Below are 15,425 nucleotides of genomic sequence, written 5' to 3'. Positions count from 1 at the left end.
AAAAAAAAAAAAAAAAAAAAACCTTAAAAATCAGCTGGTGCACCTGTAGTCCTAGCTACTTGGGAGGCTGAGGCAGGAGGATCCTTTGAGCCCAGGAGTTTGAGGTTGCTGTGAGCTATGATTGTGCCACTGCACTCCAGCTTAGGTGACACAAAAAGACCCTATCTGTCTTTAAAAAAAAAAATCATGCAACCAAACTACAGAAAACAAAGATAGTAAAATATTCGTAGACACCAGAGGCCTAAATTAATATTTATTCCTGCATATATCCCACTCCGACAAATAGAAGAACAAAGTAAAATACTGAAATCTTTAAGAACTACCCCATGTCAAGTTTTGGTGTAATATCAATGAGGAACATCCACAGTTATCTGCAAAGGGTATTAAAATATTCCCTTGACTAGCTAGTTACATCTTTCTGTAAGGCCATATTTTTTCAAATACTGCAGCCGAAACAATATATTGCAACACATGTAGTTTTCCTGATGTTCACTGATTTTTTTAAATAACTTATTTATTAATATTATTTAATTATTTAATAATATTATTTATTTATTTTTTTTTTCAGCCAACCATAATGTTTCAATAATAATATTATTTAATATCAGTTTTTTTGTTTCTGGGTTGTTTTTTTTTTTTGAGACAGGATCTCACTGTGTCACCTGAGCTAGAGTGCAGTGACGTCACTGTAGCTCACAGCAACCTCAAACTCCTGGGCTCCAGTGATCCTCCTTCGTCAGCCTCCTGAGTAGCTGGGACTGCAGGCGTGTGTCACCACGCCTGGCTAATTTTTTTAATTTTTTGTGTATATAGGGTTTTGCTTTTTTCTCAGGCTGGTCTTGAACTCCTGACCTCAAGCAGTCCTCCTGCCTCAGCCTCCCAAAGTGCTAAGATTACAGGTGTGAGCCACCGCACCCATTGATATCTGAATATTTATAAAATTAAATGTTGAAAATTACGTTATCCACCCAGAGATAAGTATTTTCACATTTTGGGTGAATAGCCATACAAATATACACATACAAATATTTGTAGGGATGAGATTTTTATTTTACATCTTGTTGTGATATGTTTTGTTCTCAGCTCTAGGTCTCTCTCTTTTTTTTTTTTCTTTAGGTCTCATATTTTTGTTACAGCTGATTTGTAACAGTAGAATACTATGTAATCAAAGCTCTTTGGGAAAAGATGGGCAGAAATGGTGGTTTTTCTTGGAGAATAAATGAAGTAGGAAATCTGTGGCGTAAAGTGTGAGGTTCGTCATCGTCCTGTTCATTCGACAGTGTGTGTAGCCCAGAGGATCTTGGCTCTGCCGAGAAATGATGTGAGAAGCAGTATCTCTACTTTAACAAAATAGTTAATTTAATTAGCGGCTGAAGGTGGAGGGGTGTCTTTCTGTCTTTCAATTAAATATCCCCCAGAAGGTCAAGGAGATCACCGTGGTGTCAGGCATTAACAGCTGTGCACGGGAAATGATGGTCAGTTCCTGTTCTAATTTTCTCACTTGAGTTTAGCAAACATTTGAGAGGAGGTGAGAGATTAAAAGACTGCACAAGGCACAGTTCTGTTCTCAGGGTGTTTACACCATAGCAGAATGAACCGGCCTGTACCGGGACTACAGTATGAGGCATAGCGAGCGTGCACTTGACCTTACGGCCAGTGCTCTGTGCAAATGCTGAAGCTAATGATTATGGAAAAGAATAAGACGAGACCCGGTGGTCTTTCTAACCTTTTGGCTGAAGATGAGAAAGATCTCTGTTAAGATCCACAGTCTTAAGGAGAGTGAGGATCAAAACGGAAAGTGTTGGAAGAAAGGGGTCACAACAGAGCTAGAGCTCACAGTCCACTGAAGCTAAAGTCATGATGCCCAGAAGGAGGTAGAAAGCGCCAAAGCAACAATATTGTGCAGAATCTAGGAAATCTTTAGATACTAGGCGAAAGGTTTTGTTTTGTGCAGAGGGGACAATGTTTCTGATTTATACTCCCATCACAGACTGCACCTCACCAGCATGCTGTGTTAATCATCTCAGAAAAATATTTTAAGGAATAAGCAAACTCTGATAAAGGAGTATGGACGGGGTTGTCTGTGTTTTTCATTTGTTTTGCTTAAAACGACATACAATTTTGTCACAGATCGTATAGGTCAGAATTCAGCTTATGGTCTTCTGCTCATGGTCCTACCAGGCTGCAATAATTGTTTTTTTTTTTTTTTTTTTTTTTTTTTTTTGAGACAGAGTCTCACTTTGTCCTGGCTAGAGTGCCATGGCGTCAGCCTAGCTCACAGCAACCTCAAACTACAGGGCTCAAGCAATCCTCCTACCTCAGCCTCCCGAAGTAGCTGGGACTACAGGCATGTGCCACCATGCCCGGCTAATTTTTTCTATATATTTTTAGCTGGCCAGTTAATTTCTTTGTATTTTTTTTTTTTTAGCAGGGACAGGGTCTCACTCTTGCTCAGGCTGGAAGGCTGCAATAATTGTTGGCTGCTTTGCAATTTCATCAAATGTTCTTATACACAGTGGTAGTAGAATTCTAGACCTCAAGGTAGTAATGCCTACCTGTGGTCCCTCACTCAGAAGCCTGAATTTAGTTGGAAAGAAAAAGCTTTATTAACCCTTTGCACTCGCTTGCTTTTTTTCTCGATTCCTTTACTCTATTCGAGATTTAATTTTTTAAATACCCCGGATTTTCCAAAGCGTGGCAGTAGAATAAAAAAAACTGGAGTTCCTTTTCATACAAACTTATTTACTTGCATTTTTTTTATATTTCAAATTATTGATACTTTCAAAGAGTCATTTTGATCTCTATAATCTCAGCCTTGTGACTTTGAGGAAGAAGAAGGCAGGGCATGTTTGCATAACAAACACTGCCAGTGAAAACATTCCCTGGATAACAGAAATTTTACCTACAGTTTAGGACTCCTCCTATCTCAGGAATCAATGTTTTTCCAATATACCAAAATGTAGAGAGAACAGTATAACTCGTCCCAGAAACTCATCACTCATATTTTTAACAGTGATCAAGATTTCACCCCAGCATTTGAATCACTTTGTTCTCCCCTTGCTCAGTTTTCTTTTTGCAATTGACTTGTTCATATCCGGTCCACGTATTACATTAGTTAAATCTCTTAAATGGCTTTTAATCTATGGCAGTTTCCCTTGCCCCACTCTCCCTTTTTTATGACAGTTGTATTTTGAAAAAAGTATCAGCCTTCCTGAGAAAAGACCCTCCTCTGGGTTTGTCTGTTTTCTTCCTTTAGGTGTCCTTTGGCTTGTCCCCGTGTCCCCTGTCTTTACTGTAAATTGAAAGGCTTAATTAAATTTGAAAGGTTTGGTTACAGTCAGCTTTCCCTTTTGGGGGCAGGAATCATCGTTGGTGTTAGGGACTGTGTGCTTCATATGGCCTCCTTTTATGAAGTGACTTTGTTTTGAGTCACGTTTGGTGACACAAAGGTGGGTCTGTGGATTCAGGTAGTAATGACCTAATAAATACCTGCATTGTAAGGCACCTGTCGACTTCATCCATTGCTCTTTTGCTCATGATTTCATTAGAGTTTGAACAATGATGATTTTTCCTAATTTTTTTACCCTGTAATAGAGTTCATTTTAAAAAGCAGTTTAAATAAATGCTTCTTTCCCTTTTATTGTGAGTTGTCACCATAAGAGGTTGGTGACCGGTTATCTCTATTGGCAATCACTGTTTGGTGGGGGTTTTTGTTTTTTGTTTCCATTTATTTATTTATTTATTATTATTTTTTGGGGGGCCTTCCGGTAAGGACCGGAAGACCTGCTAGACAAATTCTAAAAGAGCTGTAACACTTGTTTCCCTTTATTTTTGAGTATCACAATGAACTCATGTATTTTTATATTTTCAAGGGTTTAGGTAGCAGCCGTAAGTTATTCTTTCTGATGTCCAAAGGCAGGGACAGGGCAGGGGTGGCACCTTTCTGATGGAAAGAGATACCAGGACTGACTCATTGGGCACAGTTTGGAAATGTCTGTCATTCCTGGGCGTGGTGGCATCTTGCTGCCTGGTCACTCTGGACTGGTGCGGTCTGCTGTTCTCAGTGCCCTGTATGGCCTGTTGTCACACTTATACTTAACAGAGTAGTATAATGTATTTCTCTGTCCCCAGAAAAGGCCACTTCTACAGCGTAACTGAGAAATAAGATAATTACAAAGGAAATAGATGATTCTTTTTTAATTATTAAGATTCTTTAATTAGGAAATACAGTAGAACCCTGGGATTCCTAGTGATTATGCATGATTTTTATTATTTTCTTCTTAATTTTAGCTATGTCAGCAGAAGAGTCATGAAACATAGTTCTACACATCCAGCAATTTCCACCGGTGAAATTAAACTCAAAGTGGAAAGGTGGGACGTGTAATAGCCAGAATGTTCAGCAAAAAGAAATGAAATTTATCTTGTAAAAAGAATGTCTTTGCCTGTAAAGTAAACATAAAACAGACCAAGCAATGATATTGACTAGATGCTTTAAAATAAGCACAAAAGGGCAGAAAGTTAAATATTTAGATTAGTGTGAAATGTTAGCTTTGTAGTAGTGTGCTATTGACGAGTATTTCTGGAACATGTCTTCTCTGCTTGTTTTAACACCTGATCGTGGCCTTTGAAATGGAATGTATAGTCAGGAAGACACTGGGCGATATGAGTGGGTTTGTTTGACATTTTCTCCCTGTTTGTATAAGCACTTCAGTTGTTTCTTAATATTAAATTGTATTGAGTATTTAGTGGCTTTCTAGAACCAAGACAGTGTAGATCTGTCATTTTGTTGTGATCCATTTGGGTTCCTTGACTTTTTCCCCCAAAAAAGACTAGATACACTCCAATCTGAGGTCGAACTTGAGTTTTTTTTATCTTGTGTTTATGAAGAGTAGATTAATGTAATCCACAAATACGATGCTTGACACAAAGATAGAAAACGTAGTAGGCACTTAATATGGGAATGCTTATTTCCCTTCCTCTCTCCCTCCTTTAGGGTTATTATCACATGTAAAATTATTTTAGATTTGTCGTATAATTATGATCATATAGTTTTTGTCCTTCCATGTCTGGCTTATTTCAATTAGCCTGATGTGCTCTAGTTTCATCCATGTTGTTGCAAATGGCAAGATCCTTGCCCCCATTTTTTAAGGCTGTGTATTATTTCATTGTATGTTTATACCACATTTTCTTTATCCGTTCATCCGTGGATGGATGGTTAGGTTGCTTCCATGTCTTTTCTACTTTGAATAGTGCTATAGTGAACCGTGGGATCACAGATAGATACCTCCTCAAGATCCTAATGTCAAATCCTTATACTTAGAAATTTGCTGAGAGGGTGGATCTTATAATAAGTGTTACCACTTAATTACTTCCTAAAGTAATAATAAAGAGGATGGGATGGGGAATTGGAGGAGGTGTTGGTCAAAAGACACAAAATTGCTGTTTGTCTCTATGCAAGAAATCTGTTGTACAACATAGTAACTATAGTTAGTAACAATGTATTTTGTACCTGAAAATTGCTAAGAGTAGATTGATTATAAGTGTTCTTACCACGAAAAACATAAGTATGTGGGGTAATGTATATGTTAATTAGCTTGAGTTAGCCATCCCACAGTGTATAGGTATTTCAAAACATCATGTTGGCCGGGCGTGGTGGCTCACGCCTGTAATCCTAGCACTCTGGGAGGCCGAGGTGGGCGGATTGCTTGAGGTCAGGAGTTTGAAACCAGCCTGAGCAAGAGCAAGACCCCGTCTCTACTATAAATAGAAAGATATTAATTGGCCAACTAATATATATAGAAAAAATTAGCCGGGCATGGTGGCGCATGCCTGTGGTCCCAGCTACTTGGGAGGCTGAGGCAGGAGGATTGCTTGAGCCCAGGAGTTTGAGGTTGCTGTGAGCTAGGCTGACGCCACGGCACTCTAGCCTCGCCAACACAGTGAGACCCTGTCTCAAAAACAAACGAACAAACAAAAAACATAATGTTGTACACCATAAAATACAATATTTATTTCACAGTTTTAAAAAATTGCTAGTAAAATACAGAGGGCCAGGCGTGGTGGCTCATGCCTGTAATCCCAGCACTTTGGGTGGCCGATGCAGGAGGATCCATTGAGACTGGAATACATGACTAGCCTGAGCAACATGGTGAGACCCTGGCTTAAAAAATAAATGCATAAATAGATAGAATCGGAGGAAAATTTTAGTGGGGCCAGATACGTTTATGATATCCATTGAGCTGATGGTTTCATGGGTGTACTGATCTCCAGATTTGTCACATTGTATACATTAACTGTGTACAGCTTTTTGTGTGTCAGTTATGCCTCAGTAAAGTGGTCTTTTAAAATAAATGTTTGCATTCTGACAGGTGAAAATGGCATGTCATTTTAATGGCGTATCATAAAATTTTTGTCATGTACTCTTTGCTCCTTTAAGAATGGCATTTTCCAAGTGTTTGTTCGTTTCTTATTTTCCTTTACTGATAAGTCTAGGTAAGAAGAACAGTGCTTTCTTGAGTGGTGTGCTATGTTTTCAGTGGACAATTTGTTTTGTTGAGAGAGAAGCAGGTTATTCTCTGTTTTCTTTTTTCTTCCCCCTCAAAATTGATAATAATGAGCCAGGCGTCCACAGCTGGTGGTTTCTCTTTAAAATAATAATGAACTTCCTGTTCTGGGTGACCTTACTGAGCTGTAGTGGGAGTAAAATGAGACAGACACTGTGCTTTACAATCTATCAAGCACTCAGTAATGGCATGTTGCAAATGCTGCTGCCACACATGAGGACTTGCCAGGCCCAGGCTTAAAATCAGCTGCCATTGGAGTGTCATCTCTTGAGCACAGTTCCTCTAGAACAGGAGTCCTCAAACTAGGGCCCGAGGGCCACATGCAGCCTGCCAAGGACATTTATCCAGCCCACAGGTGTTTTTGCTGCCACTGCCTGTCCTGCTTAGCAGCCAACTGGTCCCGGGCCCACGGTGCGCATGCGTGGAATGTGCCCGCACTCTCCAATGGCCCTCCAATGGCCTGGGGGACAGTGAACTGGCCCCTGTTTAAGAAGTTCCAGAACCCCTGCTCTAGAAAGACTGGGCACAGTGCACTGGTTCTATAAGGGAAGCAAGGGAAGAATTCCTGAAAATCTTTACTGTAAAGATAAATCTAACTGTGATACTTTTTTTCTCTTGATTCTTGGCCTCTTTCGATCTGTGATACTTTTTTTTTTGATTCCTGGGCTCTTTCAAAGTCCATAAATTGCATTATATTTAATACAGTCAGAATTTTGTGACATCACAACTGTTTCTGTTAGCATGTCAGTTTCCAGTTAGTGGGGGAATAATCAAACATCCAAGAAGATGCACAAGAGAGTTTGTTTACAAGTTGATTGTCTTGCTTTCAAAAAAAGTGTTACCATTTTTAATAGTTTTCTAATTTTCTACTTTGAACTTTGTGTTATGGAAAATTTCAAACATATATGAAAGTAGAAGGCCGGGCGTGGTGGCTCACGCCTGTAATCCTAGCACTCTGGGAGGCCGAGGCGGGCGGATTGCTCAAGGTCAGGAGTTCAAAACCAGCCTGAGCAAGAGTGAGACCCTGTCTCTACTATAAATAGAAAAAAATTAATTGGCCAACTAATATATATAGAAAAAATTAGCCGGGCATGGTGGCGCATGCCTGTAGTCCCAGCTACTCGGGAGGCTGAGGCAGAAGGATTGCTTGAGCCCAGGAGTTTGAGGTTGCTGTGAGCTAAGCTGATGCCATGGCACTCACTCTAACCTGGGCAACAGAGTGAGACTCTGTCTCAAAAAAAAAAAAAAAAAAAAAAGTAGAGAGATTTTTAGCATAATGTTTTGTCGTTTTTGTTTATTGGAATCAAACTCTAAATCTATGCCATTTTTGTACTTGGTTTCTTTTTCTTTTTGAGATAGAGTCATACTCTGTTGTCCTGAGTAGAGAGTGCCATGGTGTCAGCCTAGCTCACAGCAGCAACCTTAGACTCCCGGGCTCAGGCGATCTTCCTGCTTCAGCCTCTCCAGTAGCTGGGACTACAGGTGTCCGCCAGGATGCCAGCATAATTTTTCCATTTTTAGTAAAGATGAGGTCTCACTGTTGCTCAGGCTGGTCTCCAACTCCTGAGCTCAAGAGATCCTCCCACCTCAGCATCCCAGAGTGCCAGGATTATAGGCATGAGCCACCATGCCCTTCCCCAGAGTACCCAAATTTTAATTTTCTTGTTGTATATATGAGATAGCCAAGACTTAATGAGATTCATAGTTTCCTCCAATGTCACAGAGCTATTCGGTACCATACCTCGTGCTCAAAATATATAAATCTCCCCTCCATCTCATACATGATACCACTTTCTTTCTCTCCTTTTACCTCAGCCCCAGCCATCTTTATTGTGGAGAAATGAAAGAAGGGAAGAAAACAAGGCAAGATGAGAAGTTGCCAAACAGTTAACATAAGGAGAGTTAAAAACTCAAAAGTAATTTCTAGAACCTTACCCAGTTTCTCCTCATATTGATTCTTTGATGCTTATAATAATGATCTAACCACTGGTGGTGATTATGACTTAGGTCCACTAATTCGTTGCCTGATCCTATGTATTTTCCGAATACACTTTTGACCCTATCAGTGGCTTTAGAATCTTAGTTTCAGACTTTGCCAGTAAAACTACTTTGTGGTAGCACCACCTAACATGCCCTTTATTTTAAAAAAAAAATTTTTTTTTTTTTAAGAGATGGGGTCTTGCCATGTTGTCCAAGCTGGTCTTAAACTCCCGAGCTTAAGTTTTCCTCACGCTTCAGCTGGGAGTCCCATGCCCTTTAAAGACCATTATTAACTATCTATAAAAAGTACCCAAAACTGTTATCTGGTGGGAACATTCTAACTTCAGTTCATGATTTCACCTAAATTTACCATTTTTTTCCTAGCAATTCAATTTATCAGTGGATATATTTATGAAGAAGTTTACTTTAGATGTGTTTGATAAACCTTTATCTTTAACTGTTATTTCAAAAGCCATTTTATTATATAGTAAATGTTTCTCATACTTAAGTTCTTTTCCAAAAATAGCAGTTCTTTTGGCAAATAGCTATTCAAAGATTGAACAAAGTTTTTCATGTAGTGATTTTTAGTAGAAATTAAATTTAGGAATTAAGCCGTCTCCTGCTTCTAGTTTAAAATGCAAGTGAAGTTTTAAAAGCCTAAAATACACTGGCCTCTCCCAAGACCTAGACCTGATAGCAACAAATACCAGTAGAGATATCCAAACAGGAAAAAACTATGTGATTCTTTTAAAAAAAATGTTTTAAATCATATAATCATTTTTCCACTTGACCCTTCTCCTTCCTCCCCTCTCCCCCACCATAAAAAGAATCTACAGTAATCCTTTGGAAACTTTGGAAATCTTTCTGTTTTTCTTCCTCACATCTTCCTATTTATATATTTTAAGTGCTACCTGATACAGCACACAGCTGTAAATGACGCTCTTGCTAAGTTCCCTGGCTTCCTGTCTGAAGTCATCTGAAATTCTGAAGCCATAATACAAACTATCAGATAAAAGTGTGAGACTTTACATTTGAGAAACATTCAGTGCTTTAAAATGATAAAATGGAACCACAAGAGTATTTTTTTTCCCAGTTATTACAAGGAATTGTGTTACTCTTTTAATTCAAATTCTGCCCTGAATACCTATACAGTATGTGAAAGACTTCCTCACCATGCATCTGAGATGTGTTGATGTCTTTAAAAATACTTAATGCATTTAGCCAAGTGTGGCGGCGCATGCCCGTAGTCCCAGCTGCTACTACACAGGAGGCTGAGGCAGGAGGATCGCTTGAGCCCAGGAGTTTGAGGTTGCAGTGAGCTGCGATGATGCCACTGAAGTGTCATGGAGGCAATACAGCTAGGACCCTGTCTCAGTTATGGATGGATGGATGGATGGATGGATGGATGGATGGATGGATGGATGGATGGATGGATGGATGGAAAGAAAATATTTAATGCTCTTATTCATTTATTTATTTATTTTGAGGCAGAGTCTCACTTTATTGCCCGGGCTAGAGTGCCATGGCATCAGCCTAGCTCACAGCAACCTCCAACTCCTGGACTCAGGCAATCCTCCTGCCTCAGCCTCCCGAGTAGCTGGGACTACAGGCATGCGCCACCATGCCCGGCTAATTTTTTCTATATGTTTTTAGTTGTCCAGCTAATTTCTTTCTATTTTTAGTAGAAACTGGGTCTCCCTCTTGCTCAGAGTGGTTTCGAACTCCTGACTTTGAATGATCCTCCCGCCTCGGCCTCCCAGAGTGCTAAGATTACAGGCGTGAGCCACCGCGCCTGACCAATATGGCTTTGTTTTATGTATTTTCTCATCTAAAAAAAAATTACGAGAGTGATTAAAAATACGTCACCAGAGTGCCAGCACGATGATTCAGATAGCATTCTGTAGCGCCATCCTAAAAAGGACATGCTACTCTGTTTTTCTGACATGTACTGTCAGCTTGACACCTCTGTTTATTTCCAGGGCCATTTGTCCCTTTGGACCTGATTCTCATCTAAAGATGTTCTTTGTGGGAAGCAAACAGACCCTGAGAAAAATAACCCTTCCCACCCCAGCGTTGAGATAGGTGATTGTAAACCCTCAGATGCCACGAGGTCAGAGGGATTACCAGATAAAACAGAGTCCTGGCTGTCAGTGTGGCGTCTACACCGTGGGCCTGGCCCTAGCCATGATTGCACAGCCCCCCTGAGAAGCCTTTTCTGGGGGTCTCCCAGCCTCACTCTGGATGGTGGTTGGTTCTAACCCAACTAACTACCAGTTCTCTGGGTCTCTGAACTGACCTCTCCATTCTCATTTCTTTTCATCAATTCTCCTTAAAGGTCTAGAGCAGGTGTCCTCAAACTACGGCCTGGGGGCCACATGTCGCCCACCAAGGACATTTATCCAGCCCTGGGGTGTTTTTGCCACAGCTGCCTGTCCTGCTTAGCAGCTAACTCATCCCGGGCCCACAGTGCGCACTCTCCAATGATCTGAGGGACAGTGAACTGGCCCCCTGTTTAAAAAGTTTGAGGACCCCTGGTCTAGAAACAACTTTCCCAACAGTTTCTTTGCCCTCTGAGACAATTGCAAACGATTGACGTCACCCGCTAGCTGTCCCCCCCCTCCATTGGTTACATACATACAGCGCATAATCTTTGCATAACTTACCATCCAGGCCCCACACTGTGCTATGGGCTTTCTGATCCGTTTACCAGACTATTCCCAGCCCCCAGCATCCTGGGCTGGGCCCCAGCCCTGTGTGAGAAAAGGAAAACTTGGAGGGTGTCCAACATAAGGAACATGAAAGATTGGAGAGAGGAGTTGCTATCTGTGGGAAGAGGGTGAAGGAACTGGGTCAGTTTCGCTCTTAGAAGAGATAGAGAATGAGAGAGACATTAGGAGAGAACAGTGAGCAGTCCCTTTATTGCTTCGTTTTCATTATGGTTATAATATTATCCATAAAGATGCGTTGAAAGTTTAGCATCCTTGATTCCTGATGTACTGTGTTCGTGTGGGATGTTTTATTGTTTTCAGAAAGGTGGTTTGAGGTGCTCAGCCTTTACAATAGGGTTTTGCTCCTCTGTCTTCTGTCCCTTGTCTGACCAGCTGTGAGATTTTGCTGGCAAAGACATTAGAGAAAGAGGGGTGGGTGAGTGGTTGTCGCATGGGACATGCAGGCTGCTAGAAGTCCTGCAAGTTTACTTGCCTTGTGGCCCCGGGATGGAGACCCAGGACATACCTGCTACCCTGTGGCCAGTAGGTGGCGCATGTTTGAACTGTGGGCATCTTTAGAAAAGAGAAGTTCAACAATAACGATAATAATAGTAGCAGCTGTTTTTCATTCAAGGCATTCTGTTAAGCTCTATGTGTTCATTATCCTCATTTAATCTTGACAACAATCTATTTACATAAATAAAGTGGTTACCCTGATTTTACAAATGAGGAATCAATTGATGCTCAGAGAGATTTTAAAATGTGCCCACGATCACATTTGGGAAGCTGCTCATCTGGGTAAAGTTTGACGCTAAGTCTGTCTGCCCATGGAGCCCAAGGTAGTTTTCTGGTTGGTTGTTTTAGCATCTTTACTGAGATGTCGTTCACATACCGCACAATTCACCCATTGAAACTATATTCAGTTCAGTGTTCTTTGGTATATTATTAATTTTTTTAAATCGTGGCACGTATATCACAAGAAATTTGCCATTTATGAGTGTACGATTCAGCGACATTAATTATATTCACAGTGTTTTGCAATTGGCACCACTGTCTATTTCCAAAACTTCTTTATTACCTCAAACAGAAACTCTAACCATTTAGCTGTAACCTGCCATTCCCTCCTTTGCCTGGTCCCTGTGAGCCTCTACTCCAGCTTCTTTCTGTATGAATTTGTCTATTCTAGATAATTCATAGAAGAGGAATTATACTATATTTGTCCTTTCGTGTCTGGCTTCTTTCCCTTTGTATAATGTTAACCAAGGTTCATGTATGTCATGGCACGTGTCAGAACGTTCAGTGTTTTTTATAGCTGAATAATGACTCCTTGTATGGACATACCACATTGTGTTTATCCACTCGTCTGTTGATAGACACGTGATTTGTTTCTACCTTTTGGCTGTCATGCAAAGCCCAGGTTTTAATTAGCGTGTATATTATAACATACGCTGAGAACTACCCCAGGACAGAATCTTCTGGCTTCCAGCTTGGGTACTTCACCACCTTGCAGAGAACTCCACATTGCATTGGCATTCTATAGTGTTTACACGAGTCAGGCAGATCCGAGTTTTGAAATACATACAGGCCAAGCACACATTAGTTGTAGGACCTAGATCAAGTTTTTGTTGTTGTTTGTTTGTTTGTTTTTGTCTTAAGAGACAGGGTCTTGCTCTGTCACCCAGGCTAGAGTGCCCTGGCGAAATTATAGCTCGCTGGAACCTTGAATTCTCCTGGGCTCAAGCTATACTCCTGCTTGAACACCCCCAGTCTACTCAAAGTAGTCATTGAGTACCTGGCTTTAGGGAGCAAAGAAACCCCAGAAACTCTTTGGTTCCTATGTGGATCACCCACCAAAGCTCAGAAGTCATCCCAAAGTCACCCCAAAGTTCCTGTGGACCCTCATGCCCACATTTCCCTGGTTTTGTATCAAAGGGAAACTGGAAAAAAATTCAGACTGACAGGCAACCTTCTAGAGTTGATAGGTAACCTGTTCACCATAGACCAGTGATCCTCATGAGATAGGATTACTTATTACCCCAAATGAAGCAGCTCAGTTAGCCTAAACCCTTCCTTTTGATATTTCAGTGCTGCTAACCAGGTTAGGATGCCCGTGGTCTCTCAAGTGAACTCTGCCTGTCACTCAATTCCAAGAATGAGAACAGCTTTCAGGAATGAGAGTGGGAAAGGAGGAGTTGTTTCTGTTCGCATTTGCCAAATTGTCACTGTTTATCTTACTGCAAAGTCAACAGTGGGACTATTACCCTCCTGCATAATTAAAATGTGGGCTTTTGTTATGGTGGTTCTTAAACTTGTGGTTAAATCTTTTTTTTTTTTTTTTTGAGACAGAGTGTCCTATGTAGCCGGGGCTAGAGTGCCGTGGCATCAGCCTAGCTCACAGCACCCTCAAACTCCTGGGCTCAAGCGATCCTCCTGCCTCAGCCTCCCCAGTGGCTGGGACTACAGGCATGCGCCACTATGCCCGGCTAATTTTTTCTATATATTTTTAGCTGGCCAATTAATTTCTTTCTATTTTTAGTAGAGACGGGGTCTCGCTCTTGTTCAGGCTGGTTTCCAACTCCTAACCTTGAGCCATCCTCCTGCCTCGGCCTCCCAGAGTGCTAGGATTACAAGCATGACCCATTGCACCTGGCCTTGTTTTTTTGGCCTTTTATAAGGCAAGGAATTGGAGAGAAAAAGCAAAATAAAATGTGGCTAGTTGGGGGGCCTAGGTACAGGGACACCTAGGGTTGCCATTGTAACTGGATGGAAGGTCAGGGAGGTGTGGATTGGAGTCTGGAAAGGTGCTTGGCTGGTTTTGTTCAGTGAAGTTAAGCGGACCTTTGGGGCAGATGGGAGTCCCTTGGTAAACCTGCAGGGCAGTGACACTTCTTGTAATGAAAGCCTTCTGCTCTTTAATGAAGAGCCCTGTCCTCATTTTAAAAATGAGACAGTAACCGCCCATGTAATTAACTAGGATGTTTCTAGTGATCATCAGCTTACTCCTAGTCAAAAAGAACTGAACAATATGTATGAGTCTTAAAAGAATGAGGAAGAAACAAGAGTTAAACAGGGGAAGTGGCTGATGGTGTACATTCCAAAGCTCCACTCCCTGCTGGCCCAGCTAATCTGATGAATCAGGAAGTTTCTTGTGCTAAGGTTAGGTGGCCCATAGCATGGACAAACAGTATCTATACCCCCACGTCACACCCCCACCTCCTTTACTATATTAGTGTCCATTATCCTTGTTGTTCTTGTTACCTACCACTATACTCTTGCTGTATACATCTCAAATTCTCATTTAATTTTACAGCGAACCTATGTGATAATTTATATTTTTTTTATCTTAGGGAACAGGCTCAGAGTAATCTTAGGTTAGATGTACAACTAAAGGACTTAAACAGGAGAAACACTGGTTTGACTTGCAAGTGGAGTTTATTGAGTCACTTTTCACCACCGTAGACGTTCATTCTGGAATTATCTCGTGTGTACTACTGATATATTAATTCATAAGAAAGGTCATTTGTTCTTTTCTTTTCCATATCCTTTTCAGTGATTATCGGGTCACTCTCTAGCTCGGTATCATTGTCCCAAAATCGGGCTGGGGAAATAAGAGATGATGGTGTTCATCCAGCCCTTGGTCCATAGCAGGTGTTGAGGTTAGGGTGTGTTGGAGACGTTGACCAAGATGAGTTGAAGTTGGCCTCGACTATTGGCCATTTTTTGGTACTGTGGGCTTTATTGATTCATGCTGCTCCTGAGCTGCATTTAACTTTAAGAGCTTGCTTAGTCTTGTCGTGGATAACTAGGCTGACTGCATCCATGTGGTTTAGGACTTTCAGAAAAGATTGATTTACTGCCGTAATAGAGTGTGCGTGTAGAACCCAACTCGCTTCTGAGAGCCATAGGAAAGCAACTCCCGGACGGCAGGGGATGTTTCTGGAAGTGAAGATTTGCTTTGCACTCAAATTTTAATCCGAAGCCACCAGATTATAGAACTGAATGGATCAAAAAGTAGGAGAATTTGGAGTAGCTGGGAAAGGATGGCACTTCTGAGATTTGTGCACCGTAGCAATTTTGTTACCTGTGGAGAGGCAGTTCTGGGTCCGCTGATGGCTTTGTTCCTGTAGGTTTTTCACAGTAATTGGCAATGTGAAACTTAATATTTAAGCAATTG

At 41.1% G+C, this 15,425-nt stretch overlaps 1 protein-coding gene and 1 non-coding gene across 3 annotated transcripts in view; one reads left to right on the top strand and one right to left on the bottom strand.

Moving 5' to 3' along the window:
* RBPMS (RNA binding protein, mRNA processing factor) overlaps window positions 1-15,425 on the top strand; it is a 181,907-nt gene that overhangs the window by 122,297 nt on the left and 44,185 nt on the right. The gene's annotated exons all lie outside the window — the stretch shown is intronic.
* LOC142864292 (U7 small nuclear RNA) lies at window positions 3,756-3,817 on the bottom strand. The gene has a single exon (XR_012914817.1). It is a non-coding gene; the product is annotated as a U7 small nuclear RNA (small nuclear RNA).

The sequence above is a fragment of the Microcebus murinus genome, chromosome 24 (assembly GCF_040939455.1).
Source record: "Microcebus murinus isolate Inina chromosome 24, M.murinus_Inina_mat1.0, whole genome shotgun sequence".
Classification (NCBI taxonomy): Eukaryota; Metazoa; Chordata; class Mammalia; order Primates; family Cheirogaleidae; genus Microcebus; species Microcebus murinus.
Note: the sequence above shows the minus strand (reverse complement) of the source record. Positions and strands in the feature narration are given on the sequence as shown.